The 14,641-nt window shown below is 37.8% G+C and overlaps 1 protein-coding gene across 1 annotated transcript in view; it reads right to left on the bottom strand.

Moving 5' to 3' along the window:
• The window catches only part of zgc:171482 (zinc finger protein), a 76,192-nt gene extending 72,066 nt beyond the window's left edge, over positions 1 to 4,126 (bottom strand). Inside the window, exon 1 of the mRNA XM_053621250.1 lies at positions 3,667 to 4,126. The gene's annotated coding sequence lies outside the window, so the exon portion shown is untranslated. The remainder of the gene's footprint in view (positions 1 to 3,666) is intronic.
• Between the last annotated feature and the right edge of the window lie 10,515 nt (positions 4,127 to 14,641).

Raw genomic sequence — 14,641 nt, 5'->3', positions numbered from 1 at the left:
TAGACAGGTGTCTCTCCTTGACTTAATCGACTAAAAACTTTGCTGAATCTGACATCTTGCCAAACATGAAGTATTATATTGCATCTGTATGAACAAATGCAGTATATACACTGGCCACCCACTTTAAAAGGAATACCTGTGTCCCTGCTCATTCATGCTATCCAATCAGCCAATCATGTGGCAGCAGGGCAATACATAAAATCATGCAGAAATAGGCCAAGAGCTTCAGTTAAGGTTCATGTCAAACATCAGAAAGGAGAAATATTTTATCTCAGTGACTTTACTGTGGCATGACTGTTGGTGCCAGAGGGGCTGAGTTAAGTATTTCAGAAACTGCTGATCTCCTGGGATTTTCAAGCACAAAAGTCTCTAGAATTTACAGAGAACTGTGCAAAAAATAAATAAATAAAATACATCCAGTGAGTGACAGTTCTGCAGGATGAAACGCCTTTGTAACTGGTAACTCAAATAGCCACTCTTTACAGCGATGGAGAGCAGAAAAGCATCTCAGAATGCACAACATACCAAATCTTGAGGAGGATGGCCTACAACAGTAAAAGACTACATGGTGTTCCACTCCTTTTTTATCAAAGAACAGGACTCTGAGGCTACAGTGAGCACAGGCTCACCAAAATTGGACAGCTAAAGATTGGCTGGTCTTTTTCACACAAAAAAAGCAGAAATATTATAGAAAAAGAGTTTCTACAATATTACTCAATATAGAATACATAGACATATACACAGTGTATTGATCTGTTTGCTCTGACACATTAAAGTCTTACAGGGATTTAGCATATCTTTTAATAATGAGGAATAAATATCTTTTCATATTATGGCAATAGCTCTTAACCTTCAAGTGAGCACAGTATTAAACTAGAACTGTGACAATATTCAATTAAAATAAATTTCATATGAAATTCAATGTAAAATAAAATGACAAATTTACACCAAATGCTCGATATATTTTCTGATTAATAGTTACATTTAGAACAATATGTCATTATATGAGTATATAACCACATATATACCACTGTCCAAGATCTTATCAAGGGCAGAAAAGGATCTTGAGCTCCACAGAAGGATACGGTTAGCTATTTACAGTATGACAGAGGGTTCAGTTGGGTTATGCTGCCTGTTGCCATGGAACCTTATAAGAGCGCAGAAATTACACCATGGTCAGAGAAGGCAGGCTCAATTATAAATGAACCACAATTATCATCCCTTTATAATTCTTCAAAAAAGGACCAATTGTTGATTAGTAAATAACAGAGGTTTTCAAACAGCCCTCACAGGTCTGGCAGAGGACAAGCCAAGGTACTGTATCTGTTTATTCTCTCCGGCAAATGAGCCAAAAGTGTGTTATCATCTGTTGCCATGTGTTTGTGGGCAGGAGTGTAGGCAGCGTGTGGCATCCGTCACAGCAGAACAAATCATCAATAACTATAAACTTTCCAGCCAAGTCCATCAATCTCAGATGAAGGATGGAAGGTGCTACAAAGTGATCCCTACTCAGTGAAGAGTAATCTGTTATCTCCTGTCCAAACCCTGTAATCATGCCATGTGTATGATGTGCAGCCCTAACCACAGATCAGGTGGCATACAGTATATGACACATAGGACACACAGGACATATGAGACACATGATACATGAGAGGGACTGTCACTGTAACATCAACTAAACTATTCTGCCTCTCCTAGGCATATAGCGGTATCAGCATTTCAGTATTTGTAGTAAAGCATTTCTTGTTTTTGCCACGTCTGGTTTTTTCAATGTATTAATACAATTTCTTTTTAAAGCAACCTTGTAAAGACCCTTTAATCAACCCCACAGCAAAGTATTTTGCTACTGTTTGTTTGACTGAAAATCAAGTCGTATTTTTCTGTTTGACATGTTAAGCAGTTCTGTCTTCTATCTTAGTACAGCAGTATTGCTGTATTTGTTTTACTTACTTTAAAATAGTACATTATTACAATTAGATCTGTGGCTGTGAAAATAGTAATAGCTTTCACATTACACAATACCAATATACTGTAATGGTGTAAAAATTATTGTCATGAGCACATGTGGTGCTTTCCGTGCACAACAAAAATTTAAAAATAGTGTGAACAAAGAACCGACCAGTTGAAATACAGAGGAAAAAAGACAATGCAAACCTGTCCATGACTGAGTGTTTGTTTATACAATGGTAAACTAAACACTCTAAACCTGAGTATCATACTGTACACTCTAAACCATGAACACACTCTAAACCTGATCATCATGCTATAACATACTATAATATATTGTATATTGAATATATATATATATATATATATATATATATATATATATATATACACACATATATATATATATATATATACATATATATATATACATACACACACATATATACACACACTAAATAAATTGTAATGATATAAAGTTCAGTAAATAAAGAAGAAATGTCATTCAGCAATGATGCAGTAATGTTGTAATAAGAAATGGAGGAAATACACAATAATAATAATGAAAAACATCAATCACAATTCTATCAATGCCATTGTAGTCAATAATAATCAACAATACGCCCTCAGAGATAAATGATAACATCTCTGGCTGGTAGCCCTAATCACTCCAGTCTAAATGAAAGCTTGATGAAAGAAAACACAACATGATAGTAATAAACAACATCAAACTGTCATCATGGACATATACACTCATAACCTTCAAATTTCCACATATTTTTCAATTTTTCAATTACAGGGAATATAATTTTAACTCCTCTTTGTTATTAATTGTTGACCTTGGTACTGTGTGTACATTAACCCATCAGAGCGCTTACTGCACAAGAAGAATCACTAGTGTTTCATACAAATTCACACTGATTTCACTAGATACTTTTTTCACAAATAAAGCAGTTACTCGATAACACTTCACTCTAGATAAAAGGGTACTAAACTTTACCTTTCCTTAGCACTGCACTGATACTCTGAGGGGTACATCTGTTTACCTTTAATATACTGTATCCTTTACCTAGGAAGATGAATGTAATGTACATTTAAAAACGGTGCACCAAAAACTAATTATGGTCCAATAATCTTTTTAAAGGTACACATTATCTACATTTCCAGATGCACATTCATATTAACGGTACAAAGAATAACAGTACCACCACAAGGACAAATAAATGTGCCTTGTTTTCTTCAGTGTTCTCAAAATAGCCCGTTATAGTAAACCTAGTGGAGTCACCTTTTGCTTTTGAATGAACAGCAAGAGCAACAAGGCGGATATATCAAACAAAATAATGAATGTAAACATTCATTTTCAAAACAAAGTTAATTACACAGGAAAGGATGTTGCTGGGATTTAGGAAAACCGTCATTTCTGTTTTAACTCGTTTTCTTTTACTCATTTTTATATTAAAATTCTAGCTCGGTTAGAACACGAGAGCTGTCCAGTGTTAAAGGAACAGCGTTGAATGTTTACAGCAACGTTATGTTTATATATTTACAGAATTACAGCCTGTATGTCATGTCTGACGCAAGGTTTATTCAACACTAGGTGATGCTTTGCCTTAGTATGATCTTCTTAGTAAGGTTTTTTTGTTTGTTTGTTGTTGTTTTTTTGTAGTTGTGAATGAGAACTCGGTGTGTTGAGAAACAGGTGCGCGCGACTTCACTCACCTTCCTCTACGCTGTTGTTTCCTCTATAAAGCGCGTCAGATTCGCAGCTGTACTCATCCGCCTGATTGCGCGGCAAACTTTGAGTTCGTTTGCAGTTCTACGGCATGGTCTCGCTCGCTCTTGCGGCTCGCCGTCAAGCTGCCACGAGTCGAGAGAAGGTGTCGCGCACGCAAACGGTAAACGAGCAACGAGCAGGCAGACTGTGCCTCACCTTCATCAGATCCTCTTGGTCCACTTCGCGCAAGCAACAGCCTTCAGTGACGCGCAGCCGATGTCAGCGACTGAGCGCGAGCGAGCGAGCGGCCACATTCAGTAACGAGCGCTGTGCGCGTGCGTAAGGGGAGACACCACGCGCGCGGTGGGATTCGCTGCCTACACCAACACCCCCACGCACGCATCATTCGCTATTTAACAGCTACTGTACACTGTCAGAAATAAACCTACTAAAACTGCACTTTTTCCCTTGTCGCTGTAGAGGTACTATCGAGGGTACATCTTTTGTACTTTTACTACTTATGTCACCTTGATTATTTTTTTTAAGATACATAATTTGACCTTAATGACCATTGATGTACCTTTAAAGCTTTTCTCTCTATGCTAATTAAAGGTTCAGCACATGCACCTTCCCAGGTTAATGGTACATAATAAAGGAACAAAATAGTGTACCCTTGATGGTGCAAATACAAATACCTTTACCTCATATAGCCCTGAAGCTCTTTGCTAGCACAGCTGATGAAGGACATTTGTCTGAAACATTCTGTTCCTCTGGAATCTTGAGTACTATTCAATTCAATTCAATTGTATTCATATTGCGCTTTTAACAATGGACAAAGCAGCTTTACAGAAATAGATCAATTCCAGATATAAATTTTACATCTATAAATGAGCAAGCAGAGGCAACGGTGGCATGGAAAAACTTCCTGAGAAGACATAATGAAGAAACCTTAAGAGGAACCAGATTCAAAAGGGAACACATCCTCATCTGGGTGACACTGGATAGTGCGATTGTAAATAATTTCCTATTTGTATAGTATATAGTCAAAAAGTGCAACTGTTTAACCAGGAACTTATGAGCAACTTATGAATATGAGCATCAGAATCATTTCTGAATTCATTATAGTTTTGAAGTCTATTCTGTTGATGTTATCAACTCTTCAATGGTGGAGACTTTTGCAGAGCTGTTGCAGTCCTAAGGCTATCCAAGGAAGGTGTACTACTTCTTTTACTACATGCAATGTCTATACTAAAGTACACTGCAGAAACATAACATTGTATAAATATCCATGTATCCATCCATTTTACCGCTTATCCTACACAGGGTCATGGTCGAGCCTGGAGCCTATCCTAGGGGGCTTGGGCCACAAGGCAGGGGACACCCTGTGTAGGGTGCCAGCTAATTGCAGGGCACAATCACACACACTCACACACTCATTCACAGATTACAGACAATTTAGAGATGCCAATCAGCCTACAACAATGGATTGGAGGAGGAAACCAGAGTATCCACAGGAAACCGGAGAATCCAGAGGAAACCCCTGAACCGGGGAGAACGTGCAAACTTGGGGAAGCGGGATTCGAACCCCCAACCCAGGAGGTGCGAGGCAACAGTGCTAACCACTAAGCCTCCTTTGTGTGTGTGAGTATATATATATATATATATATATATATATATATATATATATATATATATATATATATATATATATATATATATATATATATATATATATATATATATATATATATATATATATACAGAGAGAGAGAGAGAAATAGATAGATAGATAGTACAAATGTAAGAATATTAGTGTGTGTTCAAATATATTTTGATGAAGGTAATATAGTGCAATTTTAGCCATAGTCAGTTGAAGTACAGTTTGGTATCTTTATTTCTGAGCATGTATTATCAGCAATACAACAGGAGCAGCATGGTTCATCCACTGACTAATGCCCTTAGTCACTCTCTGAAGAAAAGATTAAATCTTGGAAACAAAAGAACAAAGGATTGCAACAAAGGGTTTGCCTTTCAGAAAAAGCCTGCATAAACAAACTAGAACAATTAACCACCCAAAGCACCACTTTTTCAAGAGTGTGTTAAATGTCTAGAAGAGGGTTTGATGTATTGAAAGACATTTTTTTAAATAGTAAAGCATAGTACTTGTCTCTGCTTCATGTTCACTCATGCAAACACACACACACACACACACACACACACACACACACACATATGCTGTCATCATAGTTAAACTCTGTTAACTCTGTAGGAGTAAATTTCATGGTGTGGGTGTTCATTTAACCAGTCATGGTGATGACTTCACCATGCTCTTATGGACCTCTCATTATTTCTTTCACCCACTAACAAGATAGTAAAAACAAAGCAACAACAAATGATTTAACAAGTCCATATTTCTCCAAAAATGTTTGGAGGAGAAAGTGATAACTGCTCCATCACGGAAGAAATTAATTAGAAATAAAACAATAAGAATGAGAATAATATAGCATTGTTCATTTACCCTCATACAATTCTTACAGTAAATTACCTAGTGTAATGGACATGTATAATGTCAATCCAAACGTTAATCTTTAAAAAAGTGTACATTATAAGCATTCGTAAAGAAACACATTTTATATATATATATTTCTCCGTCATCACTGCACTGCCATTTAATTTGTGAATTGCAACAGCACTGCTTAGTCATAAGGAATTTGCTCATGAAATTGCCACATTTTCTCTCATGTATAAAGCATTGAATTGAATAACAATAATAACAGCCTATGACATGCTTTCAGCAGATATGGCAGCTGCTTTTGTAGGATCCAGATCCTTCAAGCTCAACACAATAAGAATGCAAAGAGGACAGAGCAAGCCAGTTCACCAGAATGCTAATTTAACGGGCGCATGCCAAATTCATTCGACACTGTGCTCATGTGTAACATGCTTCTTGACAGAGGCATTTGCTCTTCAGCTGTGCCATACTGAACTAAATAGTACACATTTTCATTCAAATATAAGGTGTCACATCAGTGCACAGGATTACTCTCTGCAGAGGTCCTGGTTGCCATAATTTTGCTTCACTGTCATGGTTACTGATTATTTCCATGTGTTTCTAATCACTTCCTACTCCACATAAGCAACAATAGCTGCTAGCGTCATCGAGTTCCTTCTGTGTTTCTTCTGTGGGTCTGAGCCATCCTTTTCCTGTCAGTTTGCGTATGCTTTTGTATTTCCACCCTCATTTGATCAACCCTGTAACTTGTTTCTGAAAACTTTTGGTTCTTATATTGAATACTGCTATTGGAATTGTGTTTTGTACTTTGTTTACTGCATATCTGCTTCAGAATACACACGAGCCCGCTGAGCCTGTCTTGTTACAAAAGGCATGCAGAGTGTAAGAAGCTCTGGATGTGTCACCATGATGCTAAAATGGGAAAATATGTCCATCCCTGCTGTGTGGAGTTATGTGAAATATGAAGTGTAAATGAATCTGCACAATAATCCGTGTACGCAGTTTGCACAATGAGGCAGAGCACATGCAAAGGCTTGTGAACAGTAAGGTTTGCATTAGCCATGGCACTTACTTCTGTTAGAATTCCTCAGAGAGGTTGTGAATGTGTTTGATTAGGAAGGCAATGTGTTAAGGATCCGAGTTTTAAAAGGAACATCAGCAACAGAGCACAGCGCAAAAGTTTTTAGGAAGGACTGCTGAAGGCTGCGTTATGCATACTAAAATGAGAGATTATGCTAATTCGAGTAAAATAGAGCTGTAAAAAGATCTGTGGTAACTTAATAAAAAGAAAAGTTGTATCTAAGGGACAAAAAAAAAAAAAAACCCAGTGTGTGTGAGTGCGAAAACACAATACCTATATATAAGTGCATAATTATATAAGTAGGCTATATGTATATAAGCATATTCTTTATTCTCCATGTTGTGCCCTTCATTTTTAGTCTGCCAGTGTATGTTGAGGTCAGAAACGTAGCTCTGAGGCTGTGGGTTGCTCCCATCACTGTGCCATAGGCGAGCAGCACTGGAGGTGGAGGGCACTTCGTCTGGGCAGTGGCTGAAATCTGATGCCAGCCACGGTGAGCAGGTGCTGCCAAACGCTGACCCGCTGTGCTGAGGTCAAACAGGACTTCATTGTGAGCTGCCTGCATCTCACCTCCTGCTGACCTAAAAGGCAAACACACCAGGTGAAGGCCTAGTTCATTGAGAGAGTGAGCAACAGAGATAGAGATAGAGAGAGAGAGAGAGAGAGAGAGAGAGAGAGAGAGTGAGAGAGAGAGAGAGAGAGAGAGAGAGAGATGTTGTCATCCCCTCCTATTTGTCCTCTAAAGAGCCAGGTAGTGACTGAGCTTAATGGAGTCTGTAGCTCCAGGGCTGAGCCACAGAGCTACAGCGCTCCCTGTCAAGTGTGTTCCCAAATGATTTTGAGCACCAGGATAGTGTACCAGTTTTTCTTTCTCTGTTAATTAAAAATTACATTTTTTTAAAGCATGTTAAGATATAGCTCTCAGATTAGCAGGATTATTTTTTTCAATTTGACCTGTTCCTCTCCTTTCTTGTGCTCTTATTGCTGTCAATCTCTCTCTCTGCAAAGCCCCAAATTGTGGCCTGTCACAGCCTGTAAGGTAAAGCTCAATGAGCAGTACAGGCTGCTCACTACTCCTGGCTTCATTAACATACCTACTGTTTTACATCTTATTTGTTTATATACTATTACAGTCCGTGTAGTCTCTGCAGATGAACAGAATGCACTAGCTAGATAGAGAGAGGCTTTGGTAGCAGAGATAATATTAAAAGAGAAACAATCTGTTTTGTCTGCAGAAAATATTGAAATTGTTCTTAAAATCAAAGCGCAAGGACGACCTGTTTCAACTACAGTCTGTTTGCTAGTTCTGAACCACTGTGGATAGGTGCTTTTCTTGATAGCTCCATCATGAGTTATAAATAAAGAAATTAAGGTCAGATATATTTATGTTATGACTAATAATTGCTGTGAATAATCTAGCTGTGCAAGCAAACTATTAGGTAACTTTTACCAGCAAGCATTGTCTTCAGTTATGTAAGAAGGCATCTAAATATTATGTTAGCATTAAATAATAATAAAATGCTTCTCAAGGGAATTAAAAACACACAAAATGAGAGAATAAGTGTGGATATAATGTGGCAGCAATTATACAAAGATAGACATAATTAAGAAACAACAAGAATATGAGCAATAAGAGTAATTAAAAACAGAATAATCATCAATAATGTAGAATCATACAAAATGGAAATTTTGTAATAGAAACAAGAATGAGGTTCTTCCCCAAACTGTTGTCAAAAAGTTGGAAAAACACAATTTTCTAGAATGTCTTTGCATGCAGTAGCATTCCAATTTCTCTACAATGGAACTAAGTGGCCCAAACATGTTCGAGCATGACAATGCCCAGGTGCATGAAGCGAGATCCATGAAGACATGGTTTGCCAAGGTTGGAATGGAAGAACACAAAAGGCCCTGACATCTGAATGCTGGGATGAACTGGAACGCCAACTGTGCTCCAAGCTTCCTTGCCCAACAGTGCTTGACCTCACTAATGCTCTTGTGACTGAATGAGCAAAAATTCCCACAGCCAATCTCCAAAACCTAGTGGAAAGCCTTCCCAGAAGAGTGCAGGTTATTATAACAGCAAATGGGGACTACATCTTGAATGGGATGTTCAAAAAGCACATATGAATGTGATGATCAGGTGTCCACATATTTTTGGCTACATAATGTATGTTCGTATACCTGTTAGAAGTTGGTCTGTGGCATTTAAAAAAAGGTGCATACTGTTCAATAGCTTATTTGGCAACTCAGTAAACAATGAGTTACAATAATCAATGCAAGAAAAGACACAAGCCTGCATCTAACATGTATCTAAAACATATTAGTATCTAAAACATGTGTAATTTCAGTTGAAGCATCACTTACCTTTAATAATGGAACATATACTGCATTTCTGTTTTTAGGCCTTGTACATAAACTTTTCTTCCCCCCCCACCCCCCCCCCCCCCTTTTCCTAAGTGTAAGCTATCATTCAAGTAGGCTGGCTTCTACCAGTGGGATGCTAACCATTTAGGAAAAACAACAGAAACTCTTACCGAAATTACATGTTGCTGAAATGTTTTAGATACATCTTCACAGTGTGCACAATTTGATCTGTAGGCTCATTCACAGCATGATGCTGTAGCAGCTGTTAGAGTTTATAGCTCTCAGTAACATTCTGCAAAACTGTAATGTAATGAAGGCTGGTGGAAGCTATGAAGCTTGAAGTGCTGCTGTGTGGGACTGTTTGCAAGCCAGGCTCAGCATTGCTTCAGGGGTACGTGGATAACTTAAGGTCATACACTGCATTGTTATCATGTTATTTTGAAGCTGGTGTCATGTTGTTGTTTTTTTCTTTTTCTGTGACTGTTGTGGGGACCTATATTCACCATTTAAACAATTGTCTTAAAGGATTCAGTCCTATGAGCCTGTCAAATAGTTTATAAATGCACAGACAACCAAAACAATAGACACTGTAAAGGAACAAGAAGCTATGTGCTACCTTGATTGAGTATGATGTTAGTCTGGAGTCAACATTATTGTGGATTATATTAATTGCTAGGTTCCTTAGTGATTTGATCCAGCCAAGCAGCTGCCAAGCAACCAAGCCTTGATCTTGAAGTATGTAACTGTTTGTGTTAAACTAAAGAAGTACTGCTCTCTTCTCTCTTTTTCTTACTATTTGTATTTACTTTACTCATGAATGTCTTTATAGGGAAGGACCGCAGGGCCTGGAACTCGAGTTAGGAAACTTAATTTGTGTGTATGGTAGCAACAAATGCTAACATCAATACCATCTGTAAAAAGCTGTATAACAGGACAGAGTACTGGACTGAGAAATTTATTTAGTATTCTAACATTACCGACTTATTGTATGTACATTTAAACACAATCAAATATTTAAGCATATACTACAAAGCTCTTGCCCTAATGTGTCATCAGTATTCATTTATTCATTCATTCATTTTTTTCTTCGTTCATTCCATTCATGTAGGATAATATTGCATGTTGCATTTTATTATAATGTATTGCATTGTAACCACTGACAAGTATACTAAGGCTGGGTTTAAGGTAAATGCATTTAAAACTGTTTTGCTAATGCTAATGGAAAATTTGTGTGTCCTGCCATCTAGTGGACTTTTTGCATGTCAGTGGATTCAGTTCTAAACTCTCAGGACTTCTGAATAATCTCCTACAAAAATTATGGGTGAAGTGTATGAACCATGGTTGTAAAATGCTGGAAGATTTCTAAGTGTAAGGGGAATTAAGCCAAAACTGCGAATGTGTAAATGGGTTAAAAGGGAAACATTCAAAGTGTGACTATTTGAGTGTACAATAAACATTTATTTGCATAGTGCAGTTTCTGGAGTACTGCTAAATGAGCCAATACTAAAATTATTTAAAACATTTATCTTTGTGGCTTTTATGGTCAGTACTTTCCATATTTCTGTTGATGTCCGGGTGGCACTGTGGCGCAGCAGATAGCACTGCCTCACAGCTCCAGCGTCTTGTGTTTGATCCTGAGCTAGAGTTACTGTGTGCTGGAGTTTCTGTACATGTTCTCCCCGTGTTTGCGTGGGTTTCCTTCAGATTCTCTGGTTACCTCCCACCTCCAAAAAAACCATACCATTAGGGGGATTTGCTTAGATAAATTACCCCTAGGTGTGAATGTGTGTGTGCAAGGTGCCCTGCTATATATTGGCATCAAATTCAAGGTGTATCCCTGCCTCACACCTATTGTTCCCAGGATAGGCTCCAGAACCACTGTGACCCTTATCAGAAGCAGTTACAGGAAGTGAGTGCATGTGAATGCTGATGTCCTGTAGATGGAACCAGAGAGCTTTGTAATATATATATATATATATATATATATATATATATATATATACTTACAGCATAAGACTGTGGGACCTATGCAGAGAATGGTCCACCACCTACATTCAGTCATGTGAAAAAATAAGTACACCCCATTGGAAATTGTTGCCTTTTTTGACATATTTGGACAAGCAAACATTTGATCATCTTTGAAACTGTGCCTATTAATGAAGTTTATATACTTGAACAAAACCATAGAACAGAAATATCAATAGATGTAATATTCTTCTGTGGAAAATGTAAGTACACCCTTGGCCTCAGAAACTAGTATTGCCCCCTTTTGCAGAAATAACTTCTTGTAGGCATTTTGCATAATTGTCCACCAGTCTTGCTGGAATTTTTTTTAACACTCTTCCATGCAATATTCTTCCAGTTGCAAGATATTTGAGCATTTTCTTACATGTACTGCCTGTTTCAAATCCCCCCCACAACATACTGTATCAATGGGATTCAAATCTGGGCTTTGACTAGGCCATTCCATAACCTTCCATTTCTTTTTTTGAGTCATTCCTTGCTGGATTTGCTAGTGTGCTTAGGATCATAATGCTCTTCAAAGGTCCACTTTCGGTTAAACTTCATCTTTCGGACAGATGGCCTCACATTATCTTCAAGCCCTCTTTGATATGATGCAGAATTCATAATTAAATCAATGAATGCAAGCTGTCCAGTCCCAGAGGCAGCGAAGCAACCCCAAACCATGACATTTCTACCATAGTGCTTCACAGTTGGTATGAGGTGCTTCTCCTGAAAAGCTGACTTTGGTCTGCACCAAACATGTCAGCTGTTACTGTAGCCAAGCAACTCTATCTTTCATTCATCTGTCCAGAGCATATTATTCCAAAAGGCCTGGTCTTTGTATATATGCTCAATGGCAAACCGCAGCCTTGCAAAGGGTTTTTCCTTGCACGTCTCCCATGCAGGTGAAATTTGTGCAATCTCGTTCTGATTCTGAACAGTTGTAAGACAAACTAGCAGATCCTGTGATGAAATTTTGGGGTTCTTGGAGACATCTTTTTGCATCAGATGGCCTGCTGTTGGGCTGAATTCGCTGGGATGGCCAGTCCTGGACTGGTCATTGGCAGTCATTTGAAATCTGTACCATTTGTAGATTATTTTCCTTACAGTCGAATGATATAGTTCAAATAATTTGGAGATCTTTTAAAATCCCTTGCCATACTCATAGACATCCACAACCTTTTTTCTGAAAGCCAATAGAACTCTTTAGATTTTGGCATGATGGCATCACACACCTCAATAGCAACGGGTACACCAGACACTAGATATGGGAGGGGTATAAATAAGACAGCTGCACTCCCTAAGCAGGTCCTGATCACTGGCACCCAATCTTGAACACCTGATTCAAATTATATGGATTTGAAGGTGTGCTAATTGTAGAGGTGTACTTACTTTTTCCATCTGACTGATCAAATGTTCGCTTTTCCAAATATGTCAAAAAAGCCAACAATTTCCATGGGGTATACTTATTTTTTCACATGACTGTATCTGGTGGTCTTTTTGTGGACTCTTTACACCGATGGGCTGAGTAGAGTTGGCTGACAAATTGTGCATAGCAGCAAATGGGCTACAGTCAGTCATTTTAAATAACATGTAGTGTGTAATGTGAAATTAAACATTGCAGGATAGTGAATAAATCTTCCAGGGATACAGGACATACTGGACCTTATAGTCCCTTATAGAAAATTTATAATTGGTTGTTTTTCTATAACATAACATTAATTCCATAGAGTTCTAAAGTTCCAACAGAGTAGATTTATCTTTAACTTTATCCCTATGATTTCTTCCTTCAATGCTGCCATAGCAAGTACTACCAACAATAAACAAGATGCCTTTAACGTTATGTCTGTTGATGTTGAAGCGTCACACCACTGGAAATGATAAATCCAAAAGTACTCTGCAATCTTCTCTTGAGTTCCCTGACATACAGATGATTGCAACTATTGCGGGAGATATAATAAACAAGTCTGGAGATACTGGGTGATAAGGCTTGATTCTTTCAAACCTGTGATTTTAGTGGTTTTTGCATGCATTTGCATGTACCAGATCTCCTGTCCATCACTCCTGGCCTCTCTACATTTATTACATAATTAATTACTATAGTGACTCCCTAGATGCATCTTTCATATTATATTTATTTTTGTTTTCGGATGAGCCATTTAAATAAGTACAAATGACTCACAGTAGGCTACTGAAGAACTAATGAGGCATTTTTTTCAGCAGCAACACAACATAATATATTTGCTCCTGCAGACTCAATGCTAATTATTAAACAGCTGCACTGACTCAGTGAGTTTGACCCCCTAAAGTAATAGATGAGGTGCAAAGCACTGCTGTTTGCCTCGGTGCAGCGCAAGCTCATCACTGGACTCAGCAAGACTGTGATCTGTTTAATATAGCAGTCAGAGCTGTGTTCAGAATGACATAAGTGATGAACAGATAGATCTAGCACCCTCATATACTGAGTAACAGAAACTGCAGAATACACTGGCAAGGCTGGAAAAGGTGGAGTGTAAGGCTGACTGTTTTTTTATAGCCCACTTAATCCTTTTGTTTCAGTGCCATTTTCTTTTCAAAATTTCTATAACTGCCAAATTCAACTAGTAATACAAACCTTTTGGCATATTGTATTTTGCGCAATATGTTAGATATGTTCCTAATGATCCCAGAGCAGAAACCAGACTATAAAACATCAAACCAAGGAAATAAAATGAATATAAGAACATGTATGCAATTCATTATCTCAGATCCAAATGGTTAAAGTTCTCATATCTATAAATCATAAAATTATGAGTGTACAATTGGAATAAAGCAGAAACATTTGCTAGTACTCTTTAAAGAAAATCTCTAATTGCATGTAGCTTTTACATCAATGTGTGATGATTTCACCACTCACCACTCATATCCTCAATCATAATCGGTTCCAATAGTCACTCACTGTACACTCCTTAGTGGTTCTTTGGAAGGTTTGGGGGTTCTTAACTTCCTAAAAGGGTTCTAGATAAACGATCTCTCATGA

Source organism: Ictalurus furcatus, chromosome 3, assembly GCF_023375685.1.
Source record: "Ictalurus furcatus strain D&B chromosome 3, Billie_1.0, whole genome shotgun sequence".
In the NCBI taxonomy this organism is placed as follows: domain Eukaryota; kingdom Metazoa; phylum Chordata; class Actinopteri; order Siluriformes; family Ictaluridae; genus Ictalurus; species Ictalurus furcatus.
This window is presented reverse-complemented; position numbering and strand designations above follow the sequence as displayed.